The 9,310-nt window shown below is 33.6% G+C and overlaps 1 pseudogene; it reads left to right on the forward strand.

Moving 5' to 3' along the window:
* Nucleotides 1–671: 671 nt before the first annotated feature.
* LOC124975731 (pleckstrin homology domain-containing family A member 1-like) lies at nt 672–1,781 on the forward strand (annotated as a pseudogene).
* Nucleotides 1,782–9,310: the final 7,529 nt, after the last annotated feature.

Consider the following 9,310-nt stretch of genomic DNA (forward strand, 5'->3'; position numbering starts at 1 on the left):
AAACTCCATAAGGAAAGAATGTGATAGAAGCAATTATCAGGCACTGACCAAAAAGATGCAGAATTTCTGTCAAAGCTATTAATGAAAACAAGGGAATATACAAATTTTGGTAGTCCTTGCTACCTGCAATCTCTTCAATATCTATTATGATGCCCTCAAGTATTATATGAAATAAGTCTGTTGAGGAAATTCAAATTTCTATTTTTTCTCCTCAACTACCTGTCAAAGTTACTATTGTAAAAGGCAATGTTATTAAAGAAAACACTATATACTACTTGAAAATAATTAAATACTTCTTTTCTTTTTTTTTTTTTTTTTCTGGTACTGGGGATTGAAATCAGGGCTTTGTGCTTGCAAGGCAAGCACTCTACTAGCTGAGCTATCTCCCCAGCCTGAAAATAATTAAATATTGTAAACAGGCCTGTGGGAGCCGGGGCTGAGGTGGCACGGGTGCTCCGGACTGAGGCCTCGAACTACTGAGTGATCTGCATTATTTCCCGGCGAGTACCCAGCACATACTTTCTATGTTTAGTGCTGTTAAAAGACTTTACTGCAAAATTTGGTGCTATAAAGTGACCAGCGGATCCATTAAAAGTTTTTCTTAAGTGTCAACCTGTATCAAGGCATATGGCTATGGATTTGTCTTTTGGGTGTAATGTTCAAGCCCAGAAATGCCTTATGTGGATCGTCAGAATCGCATCTGCGGTTTTCTAGACATTGAAGAAAATGAAAACAGTGGGAAATTTCTTCTGAGGTACTTCATACTGGATACCAGAGAAGATAGTTTTGTATGGTACATGGATAATACACAGAACCTCCCCTCTGGATCATCACATGTTGGAGCCATTAAACTTAACTACATTTTGAAGGTTAGCGATGCAACTAAGCTAAGGCCAAAGGCTGAGTTCTGTTTTGTTATGAATGCAGGAATGAGGAAATACTTCCTACAAGCCTATTATCAGCAAGATCTAGTAGAATGGGTAAATGTGTTGAACAAAGCTATAAAAATCACAGTACCAAAGCAATCAGACTCACAGTCTAATTCAGATAATCCAAGTCGCCAGGGTGAATGTGGGAAGAAGCAAGTGCCTTACAGAACTGATATTGTTGGTGGTGTACCCATCATTACTTCAACTCAGAAAGAAGTAAACGAATGTGGTGAGAGTGTTGACAGAAATAATTTGAAACAATCACAAAGCCATCTTCCTTGCTTTACTCCAAATCAGCTCCTGACAGTGACATTATCAAAACTGGATATTGTGTCAAACAAGGAGCAGTGATAAAAAACTGGAAGAGAAGATATTTTCAATTGGATGAAAACACAATAGACTACTTTAAATCTGAACTGGAAAAGGAACTTCTCTAAGGAATACCACTTAAAGAGGTTCATAAAGTTCAAGAGTGTAAGCAAAGTGATATAATGATGAAGGACAACCTATTTGAAATTTTAACAATGTTTTGAACTTCCTATGTGCAGGCTGTAAGCCATGAAGAGATGCACAATTGGATTAAAGCAGTGTCTGGTGCCATTGTAGCACAGTGGGGACCTGGCAGATCAGTGTCTTCTGAGCATTCCCACTGTCCTTCAGAGTCCAGACACACTGTCCATCCTGCCAGTGACACAGCAGCGGCTGCCTCATATTACACAGTCTCTCGCAGCAACTCTCTGGTCTCAAGCTTTACCATGGAGAAGCGAGGATTTTACCAATCTCTTGCCAAGGTCAGGCCAGGGAACTTCAAGGTCCAGACTGTCTCTACAAGAGAACCAGTTTCCAAAGTGACTGAACAAGCTTTGCTAACACCTCAAAGTAAAAACTGTCCTCAGGAAAAAGATGATGACCTCGTGGACTTGGATGATGCAAGTCTTCCAGTCAGGGATGTACAATATGGAAGCATACAGGGCCTGCCACATCCATCCTCAATGTCCTTCATGAGGCTTCTAGCCAAAGATGATAAAGGGGATGATGGGTTTAATGTGTGTATTTACTGCCTTTCAGATATACTCTTTGAAAGCTGGTAAACTAAGAATCTAGGGAGCGGACAAACAAAATGTCCCTTTATTCAGAAAGAGAAAAAAACCTGATTGTCTTTGTATCAACTATCTGAAGCTTTGTGTATTCTTATTTGGGTGGTAAAAATGTGTGTGTGTGTGTTTTTTTTTTTAAATTTTTCTAGTGACTTGACAGTTTAAATGTTTAACAACTTAAAAATATGACAAATGTTTACTAATCATTTTGGTCATTTAAAAATACTATGACTTCCTTTTAAATATTGATATTTAAACATCAAAAAAATATTGTAAACATTACACCAGGTTACAAACTAAGCATGTTTTAATAAATAATATTAAAATATTTCAAAAATATGCAATTAGTCTAAAATATTAACTAGTTTTCAAAAAGAAGGTTCATTTTCTTTGATTCATAGCTTTTTTAAAGAAGAGGTATGTCTTGTAGTCAAACAATTATTAAGGATATGTCCTGGGGTTAAGGTTGTGGCTCAGTGGTAGAGTACTTTACTTGCATGTATGAGGCACTGGGTTTAATTCTCAGAACTTCATATAAATTAATGTATAAAATAAAGGTTGAACAATAACTAATTTTTTAAAAAGAATATGTCCTAGCCAAATGTATTACATGCTTACAATCCCAGAGGCTTGGGAGGCTGTGGCAGAAGGATTGTGAATTCAAAGCCTGCCTCAGCTACTTAATGAGGCCCTGAGCAACTTAGCAAGACCCTTTCTCAAACTAAAAAATAAAAAGTGATGGGAATGTTTCTCAGTGGTGTAGCATCCTTGGGATCAATCACTGGTACCCCCCCAAAAAAGAAAAAGTGTCCTAGTCAGGTACAGTTACTCATGCTACCTGGGTAATTTAAGTAGGAGGATCACCAAACCAAAAGACAGCAACTTACCAAGATTGTTTCAAAATAAAAACCAAAAAGAACTAGGTAAACAGCCCAATGGTAGAGTAGTCCTGGGTTCATTTCCTAGTACCACCCCTCCCCCCACAGATAAACATATCCCATAAACCACCCATGAAAATAAATACTTACTTATTTTATTTCTTAATATCACTGGCAAACATAATGGCAAGGCTTTTCTACCTTAAAAATGAACAACTGAGCTGGGCATGCTAACAAGGACCACAAGTTCAAAGGTAGACTTAGCTATGTAGCAAGGTCCTAAGCAATTTAGCAAGACCCTAAACAAATTACCAAGACCCCATCTCAAAGTGTTAAAAAGAGTTAGAGATGTGACTCAGTGGTGAAGTACAATTGGGATCAATCCCTGTTATCCAAAAACAAAATAAAAAATGCCCCTGAACACATTGGATTTAAGTAATACCAAGAATGCAATGGGTTTCTGAAAGAAAATTAGAATTTAGTTTCAGGCATCTAGCAGGTATCATCTTGCAAGAATAATAGAAGACTAAAACAAATTTTGGGATTTGATACAAAGGCAAATTTTCACCTCCTCTGTGTAACTGTCCAAATTATTATTTTAAATTTCCTACTAGCCCATCTCTCCTGCTCCACATTAAACACAAAAGAGCAACTCTCAGTGAAGACTCAGCAGAAGCTATGAGGTCTGGGACAATAGATACAATGCTGCAGACTTTGAAGCAAATAAAACTAGACTGTAAAGTATTCATTCTGCCAACATGATGGGTATCCTTGAGTAAATAATGACCCTTCAGAGAAAAGAAAATATGGTATCTGAAACCTTGGTAGAATAAATGACTTCCCTGGAGTTATCCAATCAAGGGTTTCAGCATATCAAATCCCAACCCATGACTTCTGATTAAAATGCAGATCCCTTTCCACTATGCTTTTCCTTCTCTCACAGCAAAAGCATCTGCATGCACTGCTAGGGGTGAGGGTGACTATGTTTTACCTGCTGCAACAAATCTCTACTGAAAATCTCTGGCACAGTGAGGGAAGGCTTGCCACATAAACTGTGTGTCATGACACACTGGCAGTCAATCATGTAATCTCCTTTATTGTAGTTATAATATTCCTAGGGGTATTTTTATTTTGAATATGTAGACTTGTTCTAAAAATGTGACTGTTTATGTTTAAATTTATTCACTTTAACAAGCTCTTTATTTTATATCATTATCTGTGTATTACTACTTTGACTTATAAAAAGGACTGTCACATGCATGAAACATTATACGCCTTCCTGCTCCATGTGCTTAATAATACAGATAGAGTCTGTGACAAACATAAAAATGAAAAAAGTTTATTCATGATGAACCTTAGAATTTAGTAGAGTCAATATGCATATAACACATTGAAAAACAATGCTGAGACCACAAATTTCACAAATATTCTATGCATTTTTAACTGCATTAATACAGGTTGTAAGATTAGCAAAAATATTTAAATGTCAATTTAAATGTCAAAATAGTTATTTAACAATTAGTAAAATATTATGCAATATATCATTATTTATAAACTAATAAAAACAGAAATGTGGGATGGAATAATTTATTATGTCTTGAGAGAGGCATAGTAAAAATGTTGGAATGAAAGTAGGATATTCAAGGAAGCAAGAGAAAGTTATACAATGTTGTTTCCTAAAACACCAAGGAATGAGAGAAAGAGAGAGAGAAACAAAAGGTCATTATTATGACTTTTCTAGACAGTAAATTCACATTGTTTAAAAAGTTTTTAAATGGGGGAAGCATCTTATCCATCCCAAATATGTACTATTATCATTGCTGTTGTTTTCTTCAATAGCCATTTATTCAGCTAATTCAGATAATTATTTACCAATATTCTGGCATCCTTGAAGAGTGAGGGAAAGCATTCTCTTAAATATTTTCATCCTATCAATTGAATGTGGCTTGAAAAAATGTTGAAAGAATAAATATAAAAGTTAAGTTATCAATATTTTACTTCTCAAGAAAACAATGTCATTCTGCCTTTCCTCGGAATCTTCAAAATAGGAATATGATGAATACAATCAGGAACTTTTTACTTTGCCAAATATTATAAGCTTCAAACTTTTGTTCAAAAAGATGCATTTGCTAATTAATGCTGTATGTATTTGGCATTTTTAAAATAGTAGAAATTTTGCATAATTTGAATTCAATCATAATAATGAAATTTAGAAAGATTGTAAATTTTCTTAAAATGTACTTTCTAAAAGATTCTATCCCTAAAAATCACAATTACATAGGAACCAGTCAGTAGATGCCTTCAGATATAACCTTGGATTAGGAGAGGTAAAGAGGAAAGAATAAAGAATAAAGAATAATCTTTGTCCTTTTACTATCCCATTTTCATGTATTATAAAATTTTCTCAAAGAAGTTCCCTTGTCCAAGTCAGACAAATAACAAATAATTAGACTTAAAAATAAGATTGTCATTGACTGTATCCTCCAAGTATAACATCTCAGAAATCAGGATGTATTTCACAATTAATAGAATGTCAAAATGTAATTGAGAGAATTTTTTCTTTCTTATACATAAATAAATGAATGATACAATTCATGGTATTTCTTAAAAATGATGAAACAATGTACTTGCTCCTAAACCCATTTCTTCAACAATTTACCCATCACTTCTTTCTGATTTTCTTTCTGACTTGCAGTGAGCAGGTTTACCAGATCACCATTATACTATAAGCATTATTCTAAATAAGAATAAGGTCCTCATAAACTCCTTTAAGCTTGGACTGGGGTTATGGCTCAGTGATGGAGTGCTTGCCTGGCATATGTGAGGCACTGGGTTCATTCCTCAGTACCACATAAAAATAAATAAACAAAATAAAGGAATCTATCTACAACTAATGTTTTAAAAACCAACTTTATGCTAAAATACATGTTTTACCAACCACCTCTGTTTACCTATTTCTGTCTCTGTTTTGCTTATTGTCTCATTCTAAGATTCTATTCTAAGTAGTTGAGTTTGCTGAACAGGTGAACTCTGCAAAAGATACTAGTTATGTAATAATTTTTGTTTGCTGAGAGATTGAAGGGAGGGTATCATGTACAAATTTACAAGTAGCAATAATGATGTTCCTTACCATCTCCAAATTATATTTGCTATACTTTTCAAAATAAACACTACAAGAAAAATATAAAACCACAAACATTGAAATAGCAAGAATTACATTTACACTATAATAAAGACTCTTTTCACTCCTAAGCTGTAAAATAGGAGAGGATTTTGGTGAATTATTGAAAAAACTTCATGCCTTAGCTTGGTTTGGTTATACCAAAATTACAAGTATATACTGCTGAATACTTTCTATTAATTTATCTTTTAGATTACTATTCCTCTTTTCAACTGTTTCTTACCTGCAATTAAACTTATCTATTGGGTTCTTAATTTTAGTTACTACATACTTTCTATTTCAAAATTTCCTTTTCTTTTCTGTACATCCTACTTCTCTAGTAAAATTTTCAATCTGAGCATGCATTTTCATAACTAGATTAGTTATCATGTTTTAATGCTTCTGTAACTGTCAAGTCTGTATAATCTGTATCAAGAATATTTTGATGCTTTGAACTGTTCCTGTTCTGGATTTTTTTTCTTGGTCTTACTGTACACCTAGCAATTTTTTATTGGCTACCAAGCACTATATGTGAATGATTTTATAAAATGTCTATAGGGAAAATACACAGATTCTAGATTCTATTACCTTCCACCAAAGAAAATTTACTTATTTTCTGGAGGGAAGTCAAAATAGATGAACAGATCAACTTAATCCAATTGGGAAAATAGATTGCTTGAGACTGAGTTTGAATACTATTTTAAAGATTGAACTGCCTATGGTTTGTCCTCACTCTTATGACACAGCCCTTCAACAGATTCCACTGTAACCTGAGCCAGAACAACAAACTATCAAAAGCTCTATGCAATTTCTCTTTGCTTTTTGCTTATCTTTTATAACCTACTCAGTTTTTATCCTTTTCCACTACACAGCTTAAGAGTTGGAAAACACAGGAGAAAACCTAGTACAGAATGTGTCTGTATCCTTCTCTCCTGAATCTCCTGAATCTTAACTGACAGCAGCTCTACAATGCCTTCAAGAGGATTTTAGTTTCCTAGCACTTCTAGTAATTTCAGGAGAATCATTAGCCTTCTACAAGTTACTCCATCATAGGCAAAAATGGAGGTTTTGATGTGGATTTAAAGAGAACATAACACAGGTATTTTACCAAGCAAGGAGGTAGTCAATGAAATCAAAAGTTGAATCCAGAAAGAAACCTATTTAGTGTAGGGCTGACCTAAATGGTATCTCATATCTGACTGTCAAACTTATTGAACTACCTTCACAGTTAGTCATCAATGCCATTCATTTAAACATACTAGATATTTAAGATGAACCAAGCTATGTCACTCTCATCTCTCTAGATGAGTCTGAAATAAGACTTTACTCTAGAGACACTAGAGAGAGTCCCTCTAGAAAGTCATCAAGCATGGCAATTTTGTTGACCCCAAAAGAGTCATCAAGAAATCTATATTCTACAAAAGTCCTAAGAGCTGGTAACTCATAACCACCAACTTCTTAGCAAACCTTTTAAACACAGTCATATGGTTACTGATGTCTAACCAACTACATTTGGGCATAGAATTTTTTTTAATTGTGACCTGCCTATCTCAAAATTTTTGAAAACTGGAACATGCTGATTGTACATAATAATAAATAATAAAATTAAGATGATATAATAGAAATCATTTATATCACATACAGATCAATTATACATGAATTCAGTATACATTATAGCATAGAGTCTGTATATTTGAAACAGCACACAACAGCCAAATTGCCACATCTATTTTCTACCACTCCGACACTTGACACAGTTCTTCTGGAGTAGGGGATAAAACACTTTGACACTGTTCTGTTGAAAGGTCGTCCTACCTTTTGGGGGCCTTAGGTGTGGCATGTCTCCATGTGCAGTTGCTTTTAACACTAATAATCAGTATATCCTTAGATTCAGATTATAGAGAATACTGGGTGTTCATGGTTTTGGGACACAAAATAACATACAATAAAGTTTAATATTAATATTTAGATAAAATCATAAATAAGCAATTATGATTTGCTCAATTTTGTAAGGAGCCGGTGATTTCTTAAAAAAAAAGAAATTCTCTAAAAATTATATGAGAGTGTATTCCTGTGAGTTTTGATGTGATGTTTGGTCTTTATTGCTTTATTAGTGTTTATGACTAAGTTTAAGGATTTTTTTTCCACTTAGTAAGTAAACAGGTTCATCACAAGTACAATTTGTATTCTTCCTATGTCTAGAGCTTTAGTCCATCATTGAGTACATGAAATAGAATAAATATTAACTATAAGCTGATTCCTCTATTCTGTTAGTAATAACAATAACATTTCACTGTTATAACTAACATTAAAGGTCTTGGAAGGGGTAACTTCTGTAGAAACTTAATGTATTCTTTCAGGGAAATTAAAACTAAACAGAGCATGATGACCTGCACCTTGCTGGGAACTGTTTTTCTTTTTAAGCAATCATACAGTAAAAACATGTTTCTTAAATAAGATCATTAATTATACTCCTAAAGATTTTTTACTTAATATTTCCTTGTATTAACCATAAAATGATATAATCAATACCCAAAAAAAAACATATAAAAAGACTCTGTGAACAATAAAGATTCAGACTCAGCCTCAGAATTCTTGTTGTCTCTGTGTACTCTTTCTCCATGGTACCAACAGCTCCTATCCACCTTGGGCCCCCAACTGCTGCTAGGGCTGGACCCCAGCACCAAATGTGCTTAATGAGTACCTGAAAGAAGTTAGTACAAACTGAATTGTGACATAAATGTGAAATATATATTAAATTTCAAAGATTTAGTAGGAAAAAAATAAAATAATTCAATAATTGTAATGAATATCATAGAAAAAAATGGAAATGGTAGCTGCTGGAGGAAGAAGTGAAATGAGAATTACTGATTACCTGGCACAGATCTTCAGTTTTAAAAGATAAAAACAATTCTCAGACAATAATGGTGATGGCTGCAAAATAACATGAAGTATTTTCATAATAACAAACACAATAATGGTTAAGTCAGTACATATTAAACATATTTTTAAAAAAACTAAAAAACCTTAGTTGCCTAGGACAGTAATAAGCATTTATTATCTTACAAAATTTTAACTTTAATTAAATTTTAATTGCTCTTCTGATAATGCAGAAAAGACACTTTGGATATATTTAAATGAAATACAATACTAAATTAAACCCATCTTTAAGAAAATCTTTTAAAAATAAATGTCCAAAAACTTCCTAGAGAGGAAAGAATAAGTCCTTCCCGTTTATGAGTTCAT

This window comes from Sciurus carolinensis, unplaced genomic scaffold, assembly GCF_902686445.1.
Source record: "Sciurus carolinensis unplaced genomic scaffold, mSciCar1.2, whole genome shotgun sequence".
Classification (NCBI taxonomy): domain Eukaryota; kingdom Metazoa; phylum Chordata; class Mammalia; order Rodentia; family Sciuridae; genus Sciurus; species Sciurus carolinensis.